Raw genomic sequence first — 26033 nt, 5'->3', positions numbered from 1 at the left:
GCTGTGTTTGTAGTATCAGCAGCTGTCGTTGTCATTGGATAAGCTGTCGTTGTGGTTGTAGCAGAAGCAGCTGTGATTGTCGTAGCAGCAGCTGTGGATGTAGTGGAAGCAGCTGTGGTTGTTGTGGCAGCAGCTGTGGATGTCGTGGCTGCTGCAGTTGTTGTAGTTGGAGCAGCTATGGTTGTCGTGGCTGCAGCTGTAGTTGTGGTTGGTACAGCTGTGGTTGTAGTCAAAGCAGCTGTGGTCGTTGTGGCAGCAACTGTGGTAGTTGTTATGCCAGCTGTGGTGGTTGTGGTGGCAGCTGTGGTTGTAGAGGAAGCAGCTGTGGTTGTTCTTGGTGAAGCTGTGGTTGTGGTTTGATTACCTGTGGTTGTTGTGGCAGCTGCTGTGGTAGCTGCTGTGGTAGGTGCTGTGGTTGTGGTAGCTGCTCCGATGGTTGTAGTTTGAACAGATGTGGTTGTCATGGCAGCAGCTGTGGTTGTGGGTGTGTCTGCTGTGGTTGTAGTTGGAGCAGCTGTGGTTGTTGTGGCAGCCGCTGTGGTTGTTGTGGCAGCTGCTGTCGTTGTGGTGGCTGCTCTGGTGGTTGTAGTTTGAACAGCTGTGGTTGTCATGGCAGCAGCTGTTGTCATGGTTGCATATGCTGTGGTTTTAGTTGGAGCAGCTGTGGTTGTTGCGGCAGCATCTGTGGTTGTTGTGGCAGCATCTGTGGTTGTTTTGGCAGCAGCTTTGGTTGTAGTCTGAGCAGCTGTGGATGTCATGGCAGCAGCTGTTGTTGTCATGGCTGCTGCAGTAGTTGTAGTTGTAGCAGCTGTAGTTGTAGTTGGTACAGCTGTGGTTGTAGTCAAAGCAGCTGTGGTCGTTGTGGCAGCAACTGTGGTAGTTGTTATGCCAGGTCTGGTGGTTGTGGCGTCAGCTGTGGTTGTTGCGACAGCTGTGGTTGTGGTTGCAGCAGCTGTGGTTGTTGTGGGGACATTTATGGTTGTAGATGGAGCTGCTGTGGTTGTCGTGGTAACAACAGTGATTGTAGTTGGAGAAGCTGTGGTTGTAATTGGAGCAGCTGTGGTTGTAGTTGGAGCAGCTGTGGTAGTAGTGGCAGCAGGTATGGTTGTTGTGGCAGCAGGTATGGTTGTTGTGGCAGCAGTTGTGGTTGTAGAGGGAGCAGCTGTGGTTGTAGTTGGTGAAGCTGTGGTTGTCGTGGCAGAATATATGGATATTATAGGAGCAGCTGTGGTTGTTGCAACGCCAGCTGTGGTTGTAGTTGGAGCATCTGTCGTTTTTGTGGCAGAAGCTGTTGTTGTTGTGGCGATATTTATGGTTGTAGTTGAAGCAGCTGTGGTTGTGGGGGCAGCTGCTGTGGTTGTGGTGGCAGCACCTGTGGTTGTTGTGGCAGCAACTGTGGTTGTGGTGGCTGCTGCAGAAGTTGCAGTTGTCGTTGTCATGGAAGGAGCTTTGGTGGTTGTCATGGACGTTATTGCGGTTGTCGTTGGAGTTGTTGTTGTCACAGTAGCTGTGTTTGTAGTTAGAGCAGCTGTGGTCGTTGTGGTGGCAGCCGTGGTTGTTGTGGCAATATTTGTGGTTGTAGTTGGAGCACCTGTGGTTGTTGTGGCAGAAACTGTGGTTGTGGTGGCTGCTGCAGCAGTTGCAGCTGTCATTGTCATGGCAGGAGCTGTGGTGGTCATCATGGACGTAGTTGTGGTTGTAGTTGGAGCAGCTGTGGTTGTTGAGGGAGCAACTGTGGTTGTCGTGGGGACAACTGTGGTTGTAGTTGGAGCAGCTGTGGTTGTAGTTGGAGCAGCTGTGGTAGTAGTGGCAGCAGGTATGGTTGTTGTGGCAGCAGTTGTGGTTGTAGAGGGAGCAGTTGTGGTTGTGGGGGCAGCTGCTGTGGTTGTTGTGGCACCAGCTGTGGTTGTCGTGGGGACAACTGTGGTTGTAGTTGGAGCAGCTGTGGTTGTAGTTGGTGAAGCTGTGGTTGTCGTGGCAGAAGATATGGATATTATAGGAGCAGCTGTGGTTGTAGTTGGAGCATCTGTCATTTTTGTGGCAGAAGCTGTTGTTGTTGTGGCAATATTTATGGTTGTAGTTGAAGCAGCTGTGGTTGTGGGGGCAGCTGCTGTGGTTGTGGTGGCAGCAGCTGTGGTTGTCATGGGAACAGCTGTGGTTGTAGTTTGAGAAGCTGTCATTGTTGTAGAAGCAGCTCTGGAAGTCGTAGGAGCAGCTGTGGTTTTTGTAACGCCAGCTGTGGTTGTACTTTGAGAAGTTGTTGTTGTTTTAGTAGCTGTGTTCGTAGATGAAGCAGCTGTGGTTGTTGGGGTGGCAGCTATGGTTGTAGTTGGAGCAACTCTAGTTGTCGGGGCAGCTGCTGTGGTTGAAGTGGCAGCAGCTGTGGTTGTAGATGGAGCACCTGTGGTTGTAGTTGGAGCAGCTGTGGTTGTGGGGGCAGCTGATGTGGTTGTTGTGGCACCAGCTGTGGTTGTCGTGGGGACAACTGTGGTTGTAGTTGGAGCAGCTGTGGTTGTAGTTGGAGCAGCTGTGGTAGTAGTGGCAGCAGGTATGGTTGTTGAGGCACCAGTTGTGGTTGTAGAGGGAGCAGCTGTGGTTGTGGGGGCAGCTGCTGTGATTGTTGTGGCACCAGCTGTGGTTGTTGTGGGGACAACTGTAGTTGTAGTTGGAGCAGCTGTGTTTGTAGTTAGAGCAGCTGTGGTCGTTGTGGCAGCAGCTGTGGTTGTAGTTGGAGCACCTGTGGTTGTTGTGACAGCAACTGTGGTTGTGGTGGCTGCTGCAGAAGTTGCAGTTGTCGTTGTCATGGCAGGAGCTTTGGTGGTTGTCATGGACGTTATTGTGGTTGTCGTTGGAGCAGCTGTGGTTGTAGTTGGAGTTGTTGTTGTCGCAGTAGCTGTTTTTGTAGTTAGAGCAGCTGTGGTCGTTGTGGTGGCAGCTGTGGTTGTTGTGGCAATATTTGTGGTTGTAGTTGGAGCAACTGTAGTTGTGGGGGCAGCTGATGTGGTTGAAGTGGCAGCAGCTGTGGTTGTAGTTGGAACACCTGTGGTTGTTGTGGCAGAAACTGTGGTTGTGGTGGCTGCTGCAGTAGTTGCAGCTGTCGTTGTGGGGGCAGCTGCTGTGGTTGCTGTGGCACCAGCTGTGGTTGTCGTGGGGACAACTGTAGTTGTAGTTGGAGCAGCTGTGTTTGTAGTTAGAGCAGCTGTGGTCGTTGTGGCAGCAGCTGTGGCTGTAGTTGGAACACCTGTGGTTGTTGTGGCAGAAACTGTGGTTGTGGTGGCTGCTGCAGTAGTTGCAGCTGTCGTTGTCATGGCAGGAGCTGTGGTGGTCGTCATGGACATAGTTGTGGTTGTAGTTGGAGCAGCTGTGGTTGTTGAGGGAGCAACTGTGGTAGTTGTGATGCCAGCTGTAGTGACCGTGGCGGCAGGTGTGGTAGTGGTGGCAGCAGCTGTAGTTGTAGAGGAAGCAGCTGTGGTTGTAGTTGGAGCAGCTGTGGTTGTGGGGGCAGCTGCTGTGGTTGTTGTGGCACCAGCGGTGGTTGTCGTGGGGACAACTGTAGTTGTAGTTGGAGCAGCTGTGTTTGTAGTTAGAGCAGCTGTGGTCGTTGTGGCAGCAGCTGTGGTTGTAGTTGGAGCACCTGTGGTTGTTGTGACAGCAACTGTGGTTGTGGTGGCTGCTGCAGAAGTTGCAGTTGTCGTTGTCATGGCAGGAGCTTTGGTGGTTGTCATGGACGTTATTGTGGTTGTCGTTGGAGCAGCTGTGGTTGTAGTTGGAGTTGTTGTTGTCGCAGTAGCTGTTTTTGTAGTTAGAGCAGCTGTGGTCCTTGTGGTGGCAGCTGTGGTTGTTGTGGCAATATTTGTGGTTGTAGTTGGAGCAACTGTAGTTGTGGGGGCAGCTGCTGTGGTTGAAGTGGCAGCAGCTGTGGTTGTAGTTGGAACACCTGTGGTTGTTGTGGCAGAAACTGTGGTTGTGGTGGCTGCTGCAGTAGTTGCAGCTGTCGTTGTGGGGGCAGCTGCTGTGGTTGCTGTGGCACCAGCTGTGGTTGTTGTGGGGACAACTGTAGTTGTAGTTGGAGAAGCTGTGTTTGTAGTTAGAGCAGCTGTGGTCGTTGTGGCAGCAGCTGTGGCTGTAGTTGGAACACCTGTGATTGTTGTGGCAGAAACTGTGGTTGTGGTGGCTGCTGCAGTAGTTGCAGCTGTCGTTGTCATGGCAGGAGCTGTGGTGGTCGTCATGGACATAGTTGTGGTTGTAGTTGGAGCAGCTGTGGTTGTTGAGGGAGCAACTGTGGTAGTTGTGATGCCAGCTGTAGTTACCGTGGCGGCAGGTGTGGTAGTGGTGGCAGATAATGTAGTTATAGAGGAAGCAGCTGTGGTTGTAGTTGGAGCAGCTGTGGTTGTGGGGGCAGCTGATGTGGTTGTTGTGGCACTAGCTGTGGTTGTCGTGGGGACAACTGTGGTTGTAGTTGGAGCAGCTGTGGTTGTAGATGGAGCAGCTGTGGTAGTAGTGGCAGCAGGTATGGTTGTTGTGGCAGCAGTTGTGGGTGTAGAGGGAGCAGCTGTAGTTGTGGGGGCAGCTGCTGTGGTTGTTATGGCACCAGCTGTGGTTGTCGTGGGGACAACTGTAGTTGTAGTTGGAGCAGCTGTGTTTGTAGTTAGAGCAGCTGTGGTCGTTGTGGTGGCAGCTGTGGTTGTTGTGGCGATATTTGTGGTTGTAGTTGGAGAAACTGTAGTTGTGGGGGCAGCTGCTGTGGTTGAAGTGGCAGCAGCTGTGGTTGTAGATGGAGCACCTGTGGTTGTTTTTGCAGCTACTGTGGTTGTGGTGGCTGCTGTAGCAGTTGCAGCTGTCGTTGTCATGGCAGGAGCTGTGGTGGTTGTCATGGACGTAGTTGTGGTTGTAGTTGGAGCAGCTGTGGTTGTTGAGGGAGCAACTGTGGTAGTTGTGATGCCAGCTGTAGTGACCGTGGTGGCTTCTGTGGTTGTGGTGGCAGCAGCTGTGGTTGTTGTGGGAGAAACTGTGGTTGTTGTGACTCCATTTTTGGTTGGAGTTGGAGCATCTGTGGTTGTGGTGGCAGCAGCTGTTGTTGTTGTGGGAGAAACTGTGGTTGTTGTGACTCCATTTGTGGTTGCAGTTGGAGCATCTGTGGTTGTGGTTGCAGCAGCTGTGGTTGTGGTGGCAGCAGCTGTGGTTGTTCTGGGAGAAACTGTGGTTGTTGTGACTCCATTTTTGGTTGTAGTTGGAGCATCTGTGGTTGTGGTGGCAGCAGCTGTTGTTGTTGGAGAAGTTGTTGTTGTGGTAGTAGCTGTGTTTGTAGATGGAGCAGCTGTGGTTGTTGTGGTGGCAGCTGTTGTTGTTGTGGCGATATTTGTGGTTGTAGTTGGAGCAACTGTAGTTGTGGGGGCAGCTGCTGTGGTTGAAGTGGCAGCAGCTGTGGTTGTAGTTGGAGCACCTGTGGTTGTTGTGGCAGCAACTGTGGTTGTGGTGGCTGCTGCATCAGTTGCAGCTGTCGTTGTCATGGCAGGAGCTGTGGTGGTTGTCATGGACGTAGTTGTGGTTGTAGTTGGAGCAGCTGTGGTTGTAGTTGGAGTTGTTGTTGTCGCAGTAGCTGTGTTTGTAGTTAGAGCAGCTGTGGTCGTTGTGGTGGCAGCTGTGGTTGTTGTGGCGATATTTGTGGTTGTAGTTGGAGCAACTGTAGTTGTGGGGGCAGCTGCTGTGGTTGAAGTGGCAGCAGCTGTGGTTGTAGTTGGAGCACCTGTGGTTGTTGTGGCAGCAACTGTGGTTGTGGTGGCTGCTGCAGCAGCTGCAGCTGTCGTTGTCATGGCAGGAGCTGTGGTGGTCGTCATGGACGTAGTTGTGGTTGTAGGTGGAGCAGCTGTGGTTGTTGAGGGAGCAACTGTGGTAGTTGTGATGCCAGCTGTAGTGACCGTGGTGGCTTCTGTGGTTGTGGTGGGAGAAACTGTGGTTGTTGTGACTCCATTTTTGGTTGGAGTTGGAGCATCTGTGGTTGTGGTGGCAGCAGCTGTTGTTGTTGTGGGAGAAACTGTGGTTGTTGTGACTCCATTTGTGGTTGCAGTTGGAGCATCTGTGGTTGTGGTTGCAGCAGCTGTGGTTGTGGTGGCAGCAGCTGTGGTTGTTCTGGGAGAAACTGTGGTTGTTGTGACTCCATTTTTGGTTGTAGTTGGAGCATCTGTGGTTGTGGTGGCAGCAGCTGTTGTTGTTGGAGAAGTTGTTGTTGTGGTAGTAGCTGTGTTTGTAGATGGAGCAGCTGTGGTTGTTGTGGTGGCAGCTGTTGTTGTTGTGGCGATATTTGTGGTTGTAGTTGGAGCAACTGTAGTTGTGGGGGCAGCTGCTGTGGTTGAAGTGGCAGCAGCTGTGGTTGTAGTTGGAGCACCTGTGGTTGTTGTGGCAGCAACTGTGGTTGTGGTGGCTGCTGCATCAGTTGCAGCTGTCGTTGTCATGGCAGGAGCTGTGGTGGTTGTCATGGACGTAGTTGTGGTTGTAGTTGGAGCAGCTGTGGTTGTAGTTGGAGTTGTTGTTGTCGCAGTAGCTGTGTTTGTAGTTAGAGCAGCTGTGGTCGTTGTGGTGGCAGCTGTGGTTGTTGTGGCGATATTTGTGGTTGTAGTTGGAGCAACTGTAGTTGTGGGGGCAGCTGCTGTGGTTGAAGTGGCAGCAGCTGTGGTTGTAGTTGGAGCACCTGTGGTTGTTGTGGCAGCAACTGTGGTTGTGGTGGCTGCTGCAGCAGCTGCAGCTGTCGTTGTCATGGCAGGAGCTGTGGTGGTCGTCATGGACGTAGTTGTGGTTGTAGGTGGAGCAGCTGTGGTTGTTGAGGGAGCAACTGTGGTAGTTGTGATGCCAGCTGTAGTGACCGTGGTGGCTTCTGTGGTTGTGGTGGCAGCAGCTGTGGTTGTTGTGGGAGAAACTGTGGTTGTTGTGACTCCATTTTTGGTTGGAGTTGGAGCATCTGTGGTTGTGGTGGCAGCAGCTGTTGTTGTTGTGGGAGAAACTGTGGTTGTTGTGACTCCATTTGTGGTTGCAGTTGGAGCATCTGTGGTTGTGGTTGCAGCAGCTGTGGTTGTGGTGGCAGCAGCTGTGGTTGTTGTGGGAGAAACTGTGGTTGTTGTGACTCCATTTTTGGTTGTAGTTGGAGCATCTGTGGACGTGGTGGCAGCAGCTGTTGTTGTTGTGGGAGAAGTTGTTGTTGTGGTAGTAGCTGTGTTTGTAGATGGAGCAGCTGTGGTTGTTGTGGTGGCAGCTATTGTTGTTGTTGCGATATTTGTGGTTGTAGTTGGAGCAACTGTAGTTGTGGGGGCAGCTGCTGTGGTTGAAGTGGCAGCAGTTGTGGTTGTAGTTGGAGCACCTGTGGTTGTTGTGGCAGCAACTGTGGTTGTGGTGGCTGCTGCAGCAGTTGCAGCTGTCGTTGTCATGGCAGGAGCTGTGGTGGTCGTCATGGACGTAGTTGTGGTTGTAGTTGGAGCAGCTGTGGTTGTTGTGGGAGAAACTGCGGTTGTTGTGACTCCATTTTTGGTTGTAGTTGGAGCATCTGTGGTTGTGGTGGCAGCAGCTGTTGTTGTTGGAGAAGTTGTTGTTGTGGTAGTAGCTGTGTTTGTAGATGGAGCAGCTGTGGTTGTTGTGGTGGCAGCTGTTGTTGTTGTGGCGATATTTGTGGTTGTAGTTGGAGCAACTGTAGTTGTGGGGGCAGCTGCTGTGGTTGAAGTGGCAGCAGCTGTGGTTGTAGTTGGAGCACCTGTGGTTGTTGTGGCAGCAACTGTGGTTGTGGTGGCTGCTGCAGCAGTTGCAGCTGTCGTTGTCATGGCAGGAGCTGTGGTGGTTGTCATGGACGTAGTTGTGGTTGTAGTTGGAGCAGCTGTGGTTGTAGTTGGAGTTGTTGTTGTCGCAGTAGCTGTGTTTGTAGTTAGAGCAGCTGTGGTCGTTGTGGTGGCAGCTGTGGTTGTTGTGGCGATATTTGTGGTTGTAGTTGGAGCAACTGTAGTTGTGGGGGCAGCTGCTGTGGTTGAAGTGGCAGCAGTTGTGGTTGTAGTTGGAGCACCTGTGGTTGTTGTGGCAGCAACTGTGGTTGTGGTGGCTGCTGCAGCAGTTGCAGCTGTCGTTGTCATGGCAGGAGCTGTGGTGGTCGTCATGGACGTAGTTGTGGTTGTAGTTGGAGCAGCTGTGGTTGTTGTGGGAGAAACTGCGGTTGTTGTGACTCCATTTTTGGTTGTAGTTGGAGCATCTGTGGTTGTGGTGGCAGTAGCTGTTGTTGTTGGAGAAGTTGTTGTTGTGGTAGTAGCTGTGTTTGTAGATGGAGCAGCTGTGGTTGTTGTGGTGGCAGCTGTTGTTGTTTTGGCGATATTTGTGGTTGTAGTTGGAGCAACTGTAGTTGTGGGGGAAGCTGCTGTGGTTGAAGTGGCAGCAGCTGTGGTTGTAGTTGGAGCACCTGTGGTTGTTGTGGCAGCAACTGTGGTTGTGGTGGCTGCTGCATCAGTTGCAGCTGTCGTTGTCATGGCAGGAGCTGTGGTGGTTGTCATGGACGTAGTTGTGGTTGTAGTTGGAGCAGCTGTGGTTGTAGTTAGAGCAGCTGTGGTCGTTGTGGTGGCAGCTGTGGTTGTTGTGGCGATATTTGTGGTTGTAGTTGGAGCAACTGTAGTTGTGGGGGCAGCTGCTGTGGTTGAAGTGGCAGCAGCTGTGGTTGTAGTTGGAGCACCTGTGGTTGTTGTGGCAGCAACTGTGGTTGTGGTGGCTGCTGCAGCAGTTGCAGCTGTCGTTGTCATGGCAGGAGCTGTGGTGGTTGTCATGGACGTAGTTGTGGTTGTAGTTGGAGCAGCTGTGGTTGTAGTTGGAGTTGTTGTTGTCGCAGTAGCTGTGTTTGTAGTTAGAGCAGCTGTGGTCGTTGTGGTGGCAGCTGTGGTTGTTGTGGCGATATTTGTGGTTGTAGTTGGAGCAACTGTAGTTGTGGGGGCAGCTGCTGTGGTTGAAGTGGCAGCAGCTGTGGTTGTAGTTGGAGAACCTGTGGTTGTTGTGGCAGCAACTGTGGTTGTGGTGGCTGCTGCAGCAGCTGCAGCTGTCGTTGTCATGGCAGGAGCTGTGGTGGTCGTCATGGACGTAGTTGTGGTTGTAGTTGGAGCAGCTGTGGTTGTTGAGGGAGCAACTGTGGTAGTTGTGATGCCAGCTGTAGTGACCGTGGTGGCTTTTGTGGTTGTGGTGGCAGCAGCTGTGGTTGTTGTGGGAGAAACTGTGGTTGTTGTGACTCCATTTTTGGTTGGAGTTGGAGCATCTGTGGTTGTGGTGGCAGCAGCTGTTGTTGTTGTGGGAGAAACTGTGGTTGTTGTGACTCCATTTGTGGTTGCAGTTGGAGCATCTGTGGTTGTGGTTGCAGCAGCTGTGGTTGTTGTGGGGTCATTAGTTGTTGGGCTTTGGGCATTCCCTGATGCTGTTGCAAATTAAAAAGCATAGATTTTAGAGTAGCTTTTAGAATTTCGTAATGATCTACAATTTAAAGACTAGAGAATGAATTTACCAGTAATCAGGAGAAGGACTGTGAGAATTCTTCTGTTCATCTTTGAAAATGTTTTATTTTTAGTCTGTAGTCACAGAGAGATGGGCACACATGATTAATGTATAGGTAAAAGACAAATCATTACAAACAGAATGACATTGACAAATGTAATATAAACTGCAATATTGTGGAAGTGGATCACCTAATAGTAAATTCACATGAGTATTTTCGTTTGATATTGTACAGTAAGTATATGCTAGGAATTTGATTGTTTTAATCAAGTCATCCACAACTTCTTTTATTTCTTTATTAATAATTGTATGTATTATTTTAACCATTATTTATTAATCCAGGAAGTCCTGTTAAGGTCAGAAGGCATCTTTTATGATGGAGACCTGGCTAAGCAGTCAGCTCAATAAAAAACGCATAGATACAGTACAGTGCATGTGTTAGTGTATAATCTGTAAATGTATAGATTTACCACTAAATCACTAAATGAGAGGACAATCTTTCGATTGACTGTTTTTACACCTTTACCATAACACATACACAGCAGACCAAAAACATGAATATGAATGACTACAATTACCCACCATCAATCATAAAACATGTAGTCATTAAGAATTGAAACATTTGCACACCGCCTGCATAAAGTCTGCAACTATAGCCTAGAATTCCTCTATCAGGACAAAGCACTCTAGGTTTAACGAGATTATTCCAGGACCAAGGGTCCAGAAAGATAAAATCAGGTTGAACAAATTCTGATCTGGCCCTTGGTACCTGGAATAAGAATTTCACTAGAGATTATTTGAGATTATAAAATCCATGGTTGAACGAGGTCAAGGAAAAGCGGTACAGAGGAAGTTGACCAGCTATAGCCTTGTCAACGAACTCTGATCATAATAAAACATATGATATGTAACACAATAATAGGAAACCAAACTTACCCAAAAAATTATATTGTGATGTTGTAGCTGAAATCCTCGGAAAGCTCAGTATTCAGTAATGGTGCACCTCCAAACTCTACTAAGCTCCTGCATTGCTACAGCCTTTATAGTTTAAAGAACAACCTCTATGACATCATCATGATGGTTGAGATGTAAAAGAAAATGTGTGTTTACGTCACCTTGTAGAAAAGGGTGTGCTGAGGTGTGTCCTGTACTCATTTTTTGAATTCCTGTACTCTCATATTATGACTGAATTCCTAATCTAGCAGTACATGGAGACACATATACCACGGGTGTAATCATTACTACAAACAGTTGCAAAATGTTCTGTTTTACAACTACAACTATTGTTTCTATTGGACAGATTCAGTTAGGTCCCTCCCTGTTTGCTGAACCTGCCCAATATAAACACTATTGTAATGATTACTGCCCTGGACCCGTTTAATGTATGAATTGTAATTGATTGTAATACATAATGTAAATTAATCTATTACATAATCATTGTGATAACATCGTGATAAAATCACATTGTAGGATTTTTAATGAATTTATTTGCAAATTATGGTGGAAAATAAGTATTTGGTCACCTACAAACAAGCAAGATTTCTGGCTCTCACAGACCTGTAACTTCTTCTATAAGAGGCTCCTCTGTCCTCCACTCGTTACCTGTATTAATGGCACCTGTTTGAACTTGTTATCAGTATAAAAGACACCTGTCCACAACCTCAAACAGTCACACTCCAAACTCCACTATGGCCAAGACCAAAGAGCTGTCAAAGGACACCAGAAACAAAATTGTAGACCTGCACCAGGCTGGGAAGACTGAAAATGCAACAGGTAAGCAGCTTGGTTTGAAGAAATCAACTGTGGGAGCAATTATTAGGAAATGGAAGACATACAAGACCACTGATAATCTCCCTCGATCTGGGGCTCCACGCAAGATCTCACCCCGTGGGGTCAAAATGATCACAAGAACGGTGAGCAAAAATCCCAGAACCACACGGGGGGACCTAGTGAATGACCTGCAGAGAGCTGGGACCAAAGTAACAAAGCCTACCATCAGTAACACACTACGCCGCCAGGGACTCAAATCCTGCAGTGCCAGATGTGTCCCCCTGCTTAAGCCAGTACATGTCCAGGCCCGTCTGAAGTTTGCTAGAGTGCATTTGGATGATACAGAAGAGGATTGGGAGAATGTCATATGGTCAGATGAAACCAAAATAGAACTTTTTGGTAAAAACTCAACTCGTCGTGTTTGGAGGACAAAGAATGCTGAGTTGCATCCAAAGAACCCCATACCTACTGTGAATCATGGGGGTGGAAACATCATGCTTTGGGGCTGTTTTTCTGCAAAGGGACCAGGACGACTGATCCGTGTAAAGGAAAGAATGAATGGGGCCATGTATTGTGAGATTTTGAGTGAAAACCTCCTTCCATCAGCAAGGGCATTGAAGATGAAACGTGGCTGGGTCTTTCAGCATGACAATGATCCCAAACACACCGCCCGGGCAACGAAGGAGTGGCTTCGTAAGAAGCATTTCAAGGTCCTGGAGTGGCCTAGCCAGTCTCCAGATCTCAACCCCATAGAAAATCTTTGGAGGGAGTTGAAAATCCGTGTTGCCCAGCGACAGCCCCAAAACATCACTGCTCTAGAGGAGATCTGCATGGAGGAATGGGCCAAAATACCAGCAACAGTGTGTGAAAACCTTGTGAAGACTTACAGAAAACGTTTCACCTGTGTCATTGCCAACAAAGGGTATATAACAAAGTATTGAGAAACTTTTGTTATTGACCAAATACTTATTTTCCACCATAATTAGCAAATAAATTCATTAAAAATCCTACAATGTGATTTCCTGGATTTTTTTTCACATTTTGTCTGTCATAGTTGACGTGTACCTATGATGAAAATTACAAGCCTCTCTCATCTTTTTAAGTGGGAGAACTTGCACAATTGGTGGCTGACTAAATACTTTTTCCCCACTGTACAAGGTAATTTTTCCAATGACACACATCCTTATGTATGCGCTACGTGTTCACACGACCATTGATGACACACAGAATATGAATGTTTACGAACCACGCCTTTGAGGAAGTAAATAAAGGCTATTATTATGCCAATGATAATGATCTAAGAATAGCTGTCTTCAGAAAGTATTCATATATTTTTCCACATTTTGTTGTGTTACAGCCAGAATTTAAAATTTATTATATTTAGATTTTGTGTCACTGGCCTACACACAATACCCCATAATATCAAAGTGGAATTATGTTTTTAGAATAAAAACATAATAATAATAAAAAAAGCTGTAATGTCTTGAGTCAATAAGGATTCAACCCAGTTGATATGGCAAGCCTAAATAAATTCAGGAGTAAAAATGTACTTAACAAGTCACATAATAAGTTGCACGGACTCGCTCTGTGTGCAATAATAGTGTTTAACATGAAAGACTACCTCATCTCTGTACCCCACACATACAATTATCTGAAAGATCCCTCAGTCGAGCAGTGAATTTCAAACAGATACTGAACAAAAATATAAACGCAACATGTAAAGTGTTGGTCCCATGTGAGGTAAAATAAAAGATCCCAAAATCCCAGAAATGTTCCATTCACACGAAAGCGTATTTCTCTCAAATTGTGTGCACAAATGTGTGTACCTCCCTGTTAGTGAGCATTAATCCTTTGCCAAGATAATCCATCCACCTGACAGGTGTGGCATTTCAAGAAGATTAAACAGCATGATCATTACACAGGTGCACCTGGTGGGGACAATAAAAGGCCACTCTAAAATGTGCAGTTTTGTCACAAAACACAATGCCACAGATGTCTCAAGTTTTGAGGGAGCATGCAATTGGCATGCTGACTGCAGGAATGTCCACCAGAGCTGTTGCCAGATAAATTAATGTTAATTGCTCTACCATAATACGCCTCCAACTTCGTTTTAGAGAAATTGGCAGTACGTCCAACCGGCCTCACACCCGCAGACGATGTGTAACCACGCCAGCACAGGACCTCCACATCCAGCTTCTTCATTTGCGGGATCATCTCAGACCAGCCACCCGGACAGCTGATGAAACTGTGGGTTTGCACAACCAAAGAATTTCTGCAAAAACGGTCAGAAACCATCTCAGGGAAGCTCATCTGCGTGCTTGTCGTCCTCACTAGGTTCTTGACCTGACCGCGGTTCGGCGCCGTAACCGACCTCAGTTGTCAAATGTTCCCCTTCGATGGCCACTGACACGCTGGAGAAGTGTGTTCTTCATGGATGAATCCCAGTTTCAACTGTACCGGGCAGATGGCAGACAGCGTGTATGGCTTGGTGTGGGCGAGCGGTTTGCTGATGTCAATGTTGTGAACATAGTACCACATGGTGGCGGTGGGGTTATGGTATTGGCAGGAATAAGCTACGGACAACGAACACAATTGCATTTTATCGATGGCAATTTGAATGCACAGAGATACCGTGACGAGATCCTGAGGCCCATTGTCGTCCCATTCAACCGCCGCCATCACCTCATGTTTCAGCATGATAATGCAGGGCAGCATGTCGCAAGGATCTGTACACAATTCCTGGAAGCTGAAAATGTCCCAGTTCTTCCGTAGCTTGCATACTCACCAGACATGTCACCCATTGAGTATGTTTGGGATGCTCTGGATCGACGTGTATAACAGCATGTTCCAGTTTCCGCCAATATCCATTAACTTTGCACAGCCATTGAAGAGGAGTGGGACAACATTCCACAGGCCACAATCAACAGCCTGACCAACTCTATGCGAAGGAGATGTGTTGCACTGCATGAGGCAAATGGTGGCCATACACAGATACTGACTGGTTTTCTGATCCACGCCCCTACCTTTTCATTAAGGTATCTGTGACCAACAGATGCATATCAATGGAATTAATTTAAATGGACTGATGTCCTTATATGAACTGTAACTTCGAAATGGTTGCATGTTGCATTTATATTTTTGTTCCGTTCAAATTATAAATCCAATACAGAAAAAAAATAGATACTACTTAATTAATTTTTCCTCATTTATTTGAAGTACTCAAATCATTTTTGTGTAATACTGAATTAAAGTGCACAATACCAGTTAATTAGTTATTGCTGTTATTGCTGTGACTATAAGGATGATTACTTAAGGGTTAAGGGGACAGCATAGCAGCATTTGTTTTAGAAAATCCTCCAGCTATTTCATGTTCACTAAAGGAATCTTTACTGTCGCCTCCTGAGTGGCGCTGCGTACTAAGGCACTGCATCGCAGTGCTAGAGGCGTCACTACAGATCCGGGTTTGATCCCGTAGCTGGCCGCAACCGGGAGACCCATTAGGTGGCACACAATTGGCCCAGCATCGTCCAGGTTAGGGGAGGGTTTGGCTGGCTGGGATGTCCTTGTCCCATAGCGCTCTAGTGACTCCTTGTGGCAGCCGGGCGCATGCACGCTGACTTCGGTCGCCAGCTGTACCGTGTTTCCTCTGACACATTGGTGCGGCTGGCTTCCGGGTTAAGTGAGCAGTGTGTCAAGAAGCAGTGCGGCTTGGCAGGGTTGTGTTTCAGAGGAACCGTTTGCTTATTATTCTATAATCAAAGAGTAAGGGTGAAATCATTATATAGGACAACATCATTCATAAGGTAAAAGACAAATAATGACAAACAGAATGACCATGACAAATTAAATATAGGACATCACTATATTAACTTCCCATTACTAGTTTTTTTCTGGTATTGCACAAAGTTAGGGATCTCCGATTTTCACTTTTCAAACAAAGTCATCCACAACTGCTTTGTCTTGGTATGAATATATTGTTAATCTATTGTTTTATTAAACACATCTTGAAAAGATGATTTGTTACACAATAAATGAAAAACACACTTACCCTCCAAAAAATGGGTTATGGATGTAGGATTTTCAGTTCACTCCTTAAAAGTGCTGGCAGTTCAGCAATGCTCTTCAATTGTGATGCTGTAGAAGACATCATTTTAGCAGCTGAGTATATTCTCCAAACGGTGTACCTCCAAACCTCTCCTAAATTCCTGAATTGCTACAGCTTATATAGTTTAAAGAACACCCTTGATGACATCATTAATGACAAAGGCATGCTCAGGTGTGTCCTATACTCCCCATCTGCTGAAAATAGAATAACGTCTCCCTCCAGTTAATGCTGAAATCCAATCCAGCAGGACATGGACATACACTACACATTCCTTGATGCACTTTATGTATCATTATAATTGATTGTAATACATAATGTAATGTTATACATGACTGTGATCAATATTTGTCAGATATCCCAAGGAAATTGAACTGGCTTAAAAAGGCTTATGGAAGTAATTTTAAGAGTTTATTCCCCAAGAGTGCCAAGTATGCTCTCCCATGGGATGCTACAGAGGTACGTTTATATCCAAATACTGTCCCAGCAGCGCATCTTAAAACTTCTGAATCGCTATTATAAACAGTAACAGTACACAGTAACAATGACATAAGGATGAGGAAGGACAAATAGGTCAGATTGGTCTGGTCCATCTGGATGAAAATTATTTGGTGTGGACATCATACCATTAGTCATGTACAGGTAACTGCCAAAAGAATGGAAACAATTTAGTAAATGAGGGATACAGAGTAAATTGAAAGCAGGTGCTTCCACCCAGGTGGTGTTACTGAGTTAATTAAGTAATTAATATCCCATCATGCTTAGGGGCATGTGTAAAAATGCTGGGCATGACATTATTTTGGACATTATATTGTCTACTATGGCTATGCCCCCATAGGATGACAATGACCCCATCCACAGGGCACGAGTGGTCACTGAGTGGTTTGATGAGCATGAAAACGATATATGCCATGGGCCTTCTCAGTCACCAGATGTCAACCCAATTGAACACTTATGGGTGCCTAAGACAGCATTTTCCACCACCATCAACAAAACACCAAATGATGGAATTTCTTGTGGGAAAATGGTGTCGCATCCCTCCAATAGAGTTCCAGAAACTTGTAGAATCTATGCCAAGGTGCATTGAAGCTGTTCTGGCTAGTGGTGGCCCAACACCCTATTAAGACGCATTATGTTGGGGTTTCCTTTATTTTGGCAGTTACCTGTATGTGCTGTTTTTGTTTGGGACACATAATTGGTGCAGCATACAACATTGACGACAAAGATGACTGACAGGTTTAATGAGAAGTTGGGGAGTTGTCCTCCACTCTATAGATTCGGAATGCAACTCCATTCTATGATTTGTGTAAGCGTTATAATTATATGTTTTGAACGTACTGTATACTCACACAATCGCCCCACAAATAGTTTTGGTACAATCAAATCATTCTGCAGTCCTTCGCAACTAATCTAGAGCTGAAATTACGAACAAAACTGGTCAGAAGTATTCGTAACAATATGATAGCGACATAAATGGGCATTATGTGTCCCCACCTTGTGAGCTCCCTGTCACAATTGCATGTCTCCGAACACGCCTGACACACCCACATAACTGAGAGAACACATTCCCTCCCAACAATAACAATGGCAAAACCCTGTGAAATTAGCAAATAATGTGAGTGTGTTATTGTTTGGAGTTATTCAGGTGTGTTCGGAGAGATGCAATTGTGACAGGGAGCTCACCAGGTGGGGCAACACCATGCCCAGTTATGTGGCAATTATATTTTTATGAATACAGTGAGGGAAAAAAGTATTTGATCCCCTGTTGATTTTGTACATTTGCCCACTGAAAAAGACATGATCAGTCTATAATTTTAATGGTAGATTTATTTGAACAGTGAGAGACAGAATCACAACAACAAAAAATCCAGAAAAACGCATGTAAGAAATGTTATAAATTGATTTGCATTTTAATGAGGGAAATAAGTATTTGACCCCTCTGCAAAACATGACTTAGTACTTGGTGGCAAAACCCTTGTTGGCAATCACAGAGGTCAGACGTTTCTTGTAGTTGGCCAACAGGTTTGCACACATCTCAGGAGGGTTTTTGTTCCACTCCTCTTTGCAGATCTTCTCCAAGTCATTAAGGTTTCGAGGCTGACGTTTGGCAACTCGAACCTTCAGCTCCCTCCACAGATTTTCAATGGGATTAAGGTCTGGAGACTGGCTAGGCCACTCAGGACCTTAATGTGCTTCTTCTTGAGCCACTCCTTTGTTGCCTTGGCCGTGTGTTTTGGGTAATTGTCATGCTGGAATACCCATCCACGACCCATTTTCAATGCCCTGGCTGAGGGAAGGAGGTTCTCACCCAAGATTTGACGGTACATGATCCCGTCCATCGTCCCTTTGTTGCGGTGAAGTTGTCCTGTCCCCTTAGCAGAAAAACACCCCCAAAGCATAATGTGTCCACCTCCATGTTTGACGGTGGGGATGGTGTTCTTGGGGTCATAGGCAGCATTCCTCCTCCTCCAAACACGGCGAGTTGAGTTGATGCCAAAGAGCTCGATTTTGGTCTCATCTGACCACAACACTTTCACCCAGTTCTCCTCTGAATCATTCAAATGTTCATTGGCAAACTTCAGACGGGCCTGTATATGTGCTTTCTTGAGCAGGGGGACCTTGCGGGCGTTGCAGGATTTCAGTCCTTCACGGCGTAGTGTGTTACCAATTGTTTTCTTGGTGACTATGGTCCCAGCTGCTTTGAGATCATGGACAAGATCCTCCCGTGTAGTTCTGGGCTGATTACTCACCGTTCTCATGATCATTGCAACTCCACGAGTTGAGATCTTGCATGGAGCCCCAGGCCGAGGGAGATTTACAGTTATTTTGTGTTTCTTCCATTTGCGAATAATCGCACCTACTGTTGTCACCTTCTCACCAAGCTGCTTGGCGATGGTATTGTAGCCCATTCCAGCCTTGTGTAGGTCTACAATCTTGTCCCTGACATCCTTGGAGAGCTCTTTGGTCTTGGCCATGGTGGAGAGTTTGGAATCTGGTTGATTGCTTCTGTGGATAGGTGTCTTTTATACAGGTAATAAGCTGAGATTAGGAGCACTCCCTTTAAGAGTGTGCTTCTAATCTCAGCTCGTTACCTGTATAAAAGACACCTGGGAGCCAGAAATCTTTCTGATTGAGAGGGGGTCAAATACTTATTTCCCTCATTAAAATGCAAATCAATTTATAACATTTTTAAACCTACCATTAAAATTATAGACTGATCATTTCAAACGTACAAAATCAGCAGGGGATCAAATACATTTTCCCCTCACTGTACTTACCAAATAATCAAAATAAATAAATGTCAGAACAAATCCAACAACCCAAATAGCACTGGAACAGTAATCCAAATAATATCTAAACGTACAGTACCGTCAAAAGTTTGGAGAGACCTACTCATTCAGGGGGTTTTCTTTATTTTTACTATTTTCTACATTGTAGAATAATAGTGAAGACATCAAAACTATGAAATAGTAGTAGCCCAAAAAGTGTTAAACAAATCAAAATATATTTTGTATTTAAGATTCTTCAAATAGCCACCCTTTGCCTTGATGAAAGCTTTGCACACTCTTGGCATTCTCTCAAACAGCTTCACCTGGAATGCTTTCGAACAATATTGAAGGTGTTCCCACATATGCTGAGCCCTTGTTTGAATTTTACATTGACATGTTAGTCATTTAGCAGACGCTCTTATCCAGAGCGACTTACAGTTAGTGAGTGCATACATTTTTCATACTGGCCCCCCGTGGGAATCGAACTCACAACCCTGGCATTGCAAGTGCCATGTTCTACCAACTGAGCTACAGGAGGCTGCTTTTCCTTCACTCGCGGTCCGACTCCTCCCAAACCATCTCAATTTGGTTGAGGTCGGGGGTTTGTGAAGGTCAGGTCATCTGATGCAGCTCTCCATCACTGTCCTTCTTGGTAAAGTAGCCTTACACAGCCTGGAGGTGTGTTGGGTCATTGTCCGGTTGAAAAACAAATGATAGTCCCACTAAGCCCAAACCAGATGGGATGGCGTATCGCTGCAGAATGCTGTGGTAGCCATGCTGGTTAAGTGTGCCTTGAATTCCAAATAAATCACAGACATTGTCACCAGCAAAGCACCCCCACACCATAACACCTCCTCCTCCATGCTTTACAGTGGGAACTACAATGTGGAGATCATCCTTTCACCCACACTGCGACTCACAAAGATATGGCGGTTGAAACCAAAAATCTCAAATTTGGACACAAGACCAAAGGACACATTTCCACCGGTCTAATGTCGATTGCTCATGTTTCTTGGCCCATGCAAGTCTCTTCTTCTTATTGGTGTCCTTTAGTAGTGGTTTCTTTGCAGCAATTCGACCATGAAGGCCTGATTCACACAGTCTCTTCTGAACAGTTGATGTTGAGATGTGTCTGTTACTTGAACTCTGTGAAGCATTTATTTGGGCTGCAATTTCTGAGACTGGTAACTCTAATGAACTTATCCTCTGCAGCAGAGGTAACTCTTGGTCTTCCATTCCTGTTGTGGTCCTCATGAGAGCAAGTTTCATCATTTTTATGGTTTTAGCGACTGCATATGAAGAAACCTTCAAAGTTCTTCAAATGTTCTGTATTGACTGACCTTCATATCTTAAAGTAATGATTGACTGTCGTTTCTCTTTGCTTATTTGAGCTGTTCTTGCCATAATATGGACTTGGTCTTTTAGAAATTGGGCTAACTTCTGCATACCACCCATACCTTGTCACAACACAGCTAATTGGCTCAAACGCATTAAGAAGGAAAGAAATTCCACAAATTAACTTTTAACAAGGCACACCTGTTAATTGAAATGCATTCCAGGTGACTACCTCATGAAGCTGGTTGAGAGAATGCCAAGAGTGTGCAAAGCTGTCATCAAGGCAAAGGGTGCCTATTTGAATAATCTCAAATATAAAAGATATTTAGATTTGTAAAAAAAATGGTTGCTACATGATTCCATATGTGTTATTTCATAGTTTTGATGTCTTCACTATTATTCTACAATGTGAAAAATTGTTTAAAAAAAATCAGAAAAACCTTTGAATGAGTAGGTGTCCAAACTTTTGACTAGTAGTGTATATACACCGGATGAATTTACACTAGATACAGTTGAATCGTTTTTTAACCACTCCACACATTTCTTGTTAACAAATTATAGTTTTGGTAAGTCGGTTAGGACATCTACTTGGTGCATTACACAAGTCATTTTTCCAACAATTCTTTATAGACAGATTATTTCACTTATAATTCACTGTATCAAAATTCCAGTGGGTCAGAAGTTTACATACAGTAAGTTGACTGTGCCTTTAAACAGCTTGAAAAATTCCAGAAAATGATGTCATGGCTTTAGAAGCTTCTGATTAATTATGCTTCTGATAGGCTAATTGACATCATTTGAGTCAATTGGAGGTGTATCTGTGGATGTATTTCAAGGCCTTCGTTCAAACTCAGTGTCTCTTTGCTTGACATCATGGGAAAATCAAAATAAATCAGCCAAGACCTCAGAAAAACAATGGTAGACCTCCACAAGTCTGGTTCATCCTTGGGAGCAATTTTCAAACGCCTGAAGGTACCACGTTCATCTGTATAAACAATAGTACGCAAGTATAAACACCATGGGACCACGCAGCCGTCATACCGCTCAGGAAGGAGACGCTTTCTGTTTCCTAGAGATGAACGTACTTTGGTGTGAAAAGTGCTGGAGGAAACAGGTACAAAAGTATCTATATCCACAGTAAAGCAAGTCTTCAAAATGGACAATAACCCAAAGCATACTTCCAAAGTTGTGGCAAAATGGCTTAAGTACAACAAAGTCAAGGTATTGGAGTGGCCATCACAAAGCCCTGACCTCAATCCTATAGAACATTTGTGGGCAGAACTGAAAAAGCATGTGTGAGCAAGGAGGCCTACACACCTGACTCAGTTACACAAGCTCTGTCAGGAGGAATGGGCCAAAATTCACCCAACTGATTGTGGGAAGCTAGTGGAAGCCTACCCGAAATGTTTGACCCAAGTTAAACAATTTAAAGGCAATGCAACTGTCAGGATTGCTGTATGTGGAATGTGGTGCAGGAATCAGGCGCAGGACACAGAAGCTTAGTCCAACAGACTTTAATAAATCAAAACAAGAAACAAGCCTCAACGAGCCCGGAGACGAGCGATTACGCAACACGCGTAAACTAACACAGAGCAAACTAACGCGCACACACGTGCGACAAACTCTCCTAAACAAAGGAGCAAAAACACGCACAGTCAACAGACGACAGAATGGAGCAATCACACACAACACGACTAACAAAACGAGAACTTATAGGACACATAATAAATGCTAAACGATAACAGGTGTACACAATCAGACAAAACCAAACGAACATCGAAAACATACAACGGTGGTAGCTAGTACTCCGAGGACGACGACCGCCGAAGCCTGCCCGAGCAAGGAGGAGGAGCAGCCTCGGCCGAAACCGTGACAGCTACCAAATACTAATTGACCCACTGAACAAAATAATAGCTGAAATAAATCATTCTCTCTACTATTATTCTGACATTTCACATTCTTAAAATAAAGTGGTAATCCTAACTGACCTAAGACAGATAATTTTTACTAGGATTAAACGTCAGGAATTGTGAAAAACTGAGTTTAAATGTATTTGCCTAAGGTGTGTGTAAACTTCCGACTTCAAGTGTATTCTATGGATGATATGTAGCAATAGATATATTAGAGTGAGCTATGTCAAGGGTCCAGTATATAAATACATATGCAGTGTGTATAAACAGTGTAACTAAAATGTAGTGTACAGTAGTAGAAATATTAGCATGATCTATGTCAAGAATACAGTATTTACAATACACAGTACAAAACCCAGAGCAAAATGGATAGAATTTCAGGAAATTCGCTTCCGGACATGAATGTGAATGGTGTACATAGACAGTATGGACAGTATGTGAATAGAAAAATAAGTGTTTATTAGTAGTTATATAGGATCAGCCATGACTAGAATACAGCATATACATATAAAGTATGTAAAACAGTATGTAAACATTATTCAAGTGACCAGTGTTCAATGACTATGCACATAGGGCAGCAGTCTGATGGCCTGGAGATAGAAGCTGTTTATCAATCTCTTGGTCGTACCAGGCGGTGATACAGCCCGACTGGATGCTCTCAGTGGTGCATCTGTTTGTCACACCTGTGACTCAATGTACATAGAGCAGCAGTCTTTAAGGTGCAGGTTAGAGTACTGGGTGGTAGCCGGCTTGTGACAGTGTCTAAGGTTCAGGGCAGGGTACTGGGCGGAGGCCGGCCAGTGATGACAGTTTAACCATCTGATGGCCTGGAGATAGAAGCCATTTATCAGTCTCTCGGTCCCAGCTTTGACGCACCTGTACTGTCTCCGTCTTCTAGATGCGGGGTGAAGAGACCGTGGCTCGGGTGACTGAGGTCATTGATGATATTCTTGGCCTTCCTGTGACACCGGGTGCTGTAGATGTCCTTAAGGGCAGGTAGTGTGCACCCGATGATGCGTTGGGCTGACCACACCACCCTCTGGAGAGCCCTGCGGTTGCTGGCGGTGCAGTTGCCGTACCAGGCGGTGACACAGCCCGACAGAAAGCTCTCGATGGTGCATCTGTATACGTTTGTGAGGGTCTTAGGGGCCAAGCCAAACTTCTTCAGCCTCCTGAGGCGATGTTTTGCTTTTTTCACCACGCTGTCGGTGTGAAGGGACCATTTCAGGTCCTCAGTGATGTGCACGCTGAGGAACTTGAAGCTTTTGATCCTCTCCACTGCTGCCCCATCAATGTGGATGGGGTCTCGCTCTCTCTGCTGTCTCCTCTTTCTGCTCTGCTCCTTCGTTTTGTTGACGTTGAGGTAGAGGTTATCTTCCTGGCACCACTCCGCCAGGGCCCTCATCTCCCCTCTGTAGGGACTCTCGTCGTTGTTGGTAATCAGGCCTACCACTGTTGTGTCGTCAGCAAATTTGATGATTGAGTTAGAGACTGCGTGGCCACGCAGTCATGAATGAACAGGGAGTACAGAAGGGGGCTGAGCACACACCCCTGTGGGGCCCCCGTGTTGAGGATCAGCGTGGCGGCGGTGTTGTAGCCTACCTTCACCACATAAGGGCGGCCTGTCAGGAAGTCTAGGACCCAGTTGCAATGGGAGGGGTTCAGACCCAGGGTCCTGAGCTTAGTGATGAGCTTGGAGGGCACTATGGTGTTGAAGTCTGAGCTGTAGTTGATGAACAGAATTCTTCCATACAGTGCCTTCAGAAAGTATTCACACCCCTTGACTTTTTCCACATTTTGTTGTGTTATGAAAAATAAAACACTAATATATCTTGATTACATACTGTAAGTATTCAACCCCGAGTCAATAAATGTTAGAATCACCTTTGACAGCGATTACAGCTGTGAGTCTTTCTGAGTAAGTCTCTAACAGCTTTGCACACCTGGATTGTACAATATTTGTAAAAAATAAATAAATAATATTCTTCAAACTGAAATTATTTGATGATCATTGCTAGACAGCCATTTTCAAGTCTTGCCATAGATTTTCAGGCCGATTTAAGTCAAAACTGTAACTAGGCCACTGAGGAGTTTTCAATGATGTCTTGGTAAGCAACAGTGTATATTTGGCCTTGTGTTTTAGGTCATTGTCCTGCTGAAAGTTGAATTTGTCACCCAGTGTCTGTTGTAAAGCAGACTGAACCAGGTTTTCCGCTAGGATCTTGCCTGTGTTTAGCTCTATTCCATTTCTTTTTATCCTAAAAACAACTTGCCAATGTCGTTGCCGATGACAAACATGATACAGCCACCACCACGCCTGAAAACATGTAGAGTGGTACTCAGTGATGTGTTGTGTTGGATTTGCCCCAAATATTACGCTTTGTATTCAGGACATCAAGGTCATTTCTTCGCGACATATTTTGCAGTTTTACTTTAATGTCTTATTGCAAGCAGGATGCATGTTTTGGAATAGATTTTATTCTGTATCGGCTTCCTCCTTTTCACTCTGTCATTTAGGTTAGTATTGTGGAGTAACTACAATGTTGTTGATCCATCCTCAGTTCTCTCCCATCACAGCCATTAAACTCTAACTGTATTAAAGTCACCATTGGCCTCAAGTCCCTGAGTGGTTTCCTTCCTCTCTGGCAACTGAGTTAGGAAGGATGCCTGTGTCTTTGTAGTGACTGGGGGTATTGATACACCATTTCAAAGTGTAATTAATAACTTCACCATGCTCAAAGAGATTTTCAATGTCTGCTTTTTTTTTCCATCTACCAATAGGTGCCTTTCTTTGCAAGGCATTGGAATACCTCCCTGGCCTTTGTGGTTAAATCTGTGTTTGAAATCCACTGCTCGACTGAGGGACCTTACATATAATTGTGTGTGTGGGGTACAGAGATGAGGTAGTTATTAAAAAATAATGTTAAACAGTATGGTTGCACATAGAGTCCATGCAACTTATTATGTGACCTATTAAGCAATTTCTTACTCCTGAACTTATTTATGCTTGCCACAACAAAGGGGTTGAATACTTATTGACTCAAGACTTTTCATTTTTTATTAATTTGTAAAAATGTCTAAAAAAATACTTCCACTTTGACATTGTGTGTAGGCCAGTGACAACAAATCTACATTTAATCTGTTTTAAATTCAGACTGTAACACAACAAAACATGGAAAAAGTAAAGAGGTGTGAATACTTTCAGAAGGCACTATAGGTATCTCTTGTATAGGTGGGATAGGGCAGTGTGCAGTGATATGGGGAGATAGTTCAGTTACCTTCATTTTCTTGGGTACAGGAACAATGGTGGACATCTTGAAGCAAGTGGGGACAACAGACTTGGATAAGGAGAGATTGAATCAGAGTGGCATAGGCAAAGATGCAATAGATAGTATAGAATACAGTATATACAGTTGAAGTCGGAAGTTTACATACACCTAAGCCAAATACATTTAATCCTAGTAAAAATTCCCTGTCTTGGGTCAGTTAGGATTACCACTTTATTTTAAGAATCTGGCTTTTTTATGGCAGTTTTGGAGCAGTGGCTTCTTCCTTGCTGAGCGGCCTTTCAGGTTATGTCGATTTAGGACTTGTTTTACTGTGGATATTGATACTTTTGTACATGTTTCCTCCAGCATCTTCACAAGGTCATTTGCTGTTGTTCTGGGATCGATTTGCACTTCACATCAAAGTACGTTAATCTCTAGGAGACAGAACGTGTCTCCTTCCTGAGCGGTATGACGGCCGCGTAGTCCCATGGTGTTTATACTTGCGTACTATTGTTTGTACAGATGAACGTGGTACCTTCAGGCATTTGGAAATTGCTCCCAATGATTAACCAGACTTGTGGAGGTCTACAATTTTTTTTCAGAGGTCTAGGCTCATTTCCTTAGATTTTCCCATGATGTCAAGCAAAGAGGCACTGAGTTTGATGGTAGGCCTTGAAAAACATCCATACGTACACCTCCAATTGACTCAAATTATGTCAATTAGCCTATCAGAAGCTTCTAAAGCCATGACATCATTTTCTGGAATTTCCAAGCTTTTTAAAGGCAGAGTCAACTTAGTGTATGTACATTTCTGACGCACTGGAATTGTGATACAGTGAATTATAAGTTTTAAAATCTGTCTATATGCGCCATCTTACTC

Source organism: Coregonus lavaretus (genome assembly GCF_964263955.1).
Source record: "Coregonus lavaretus genome assembly, chromosome: 38".
NCBI lineage: Eukaryota > Metazoa > Chordata > Actinopteri > Salmoniformes > Salmonidae > Coregonus > Coregonus lavaretus.
This window is presented reverse-complemented; position numbering follows the sequence as displayed.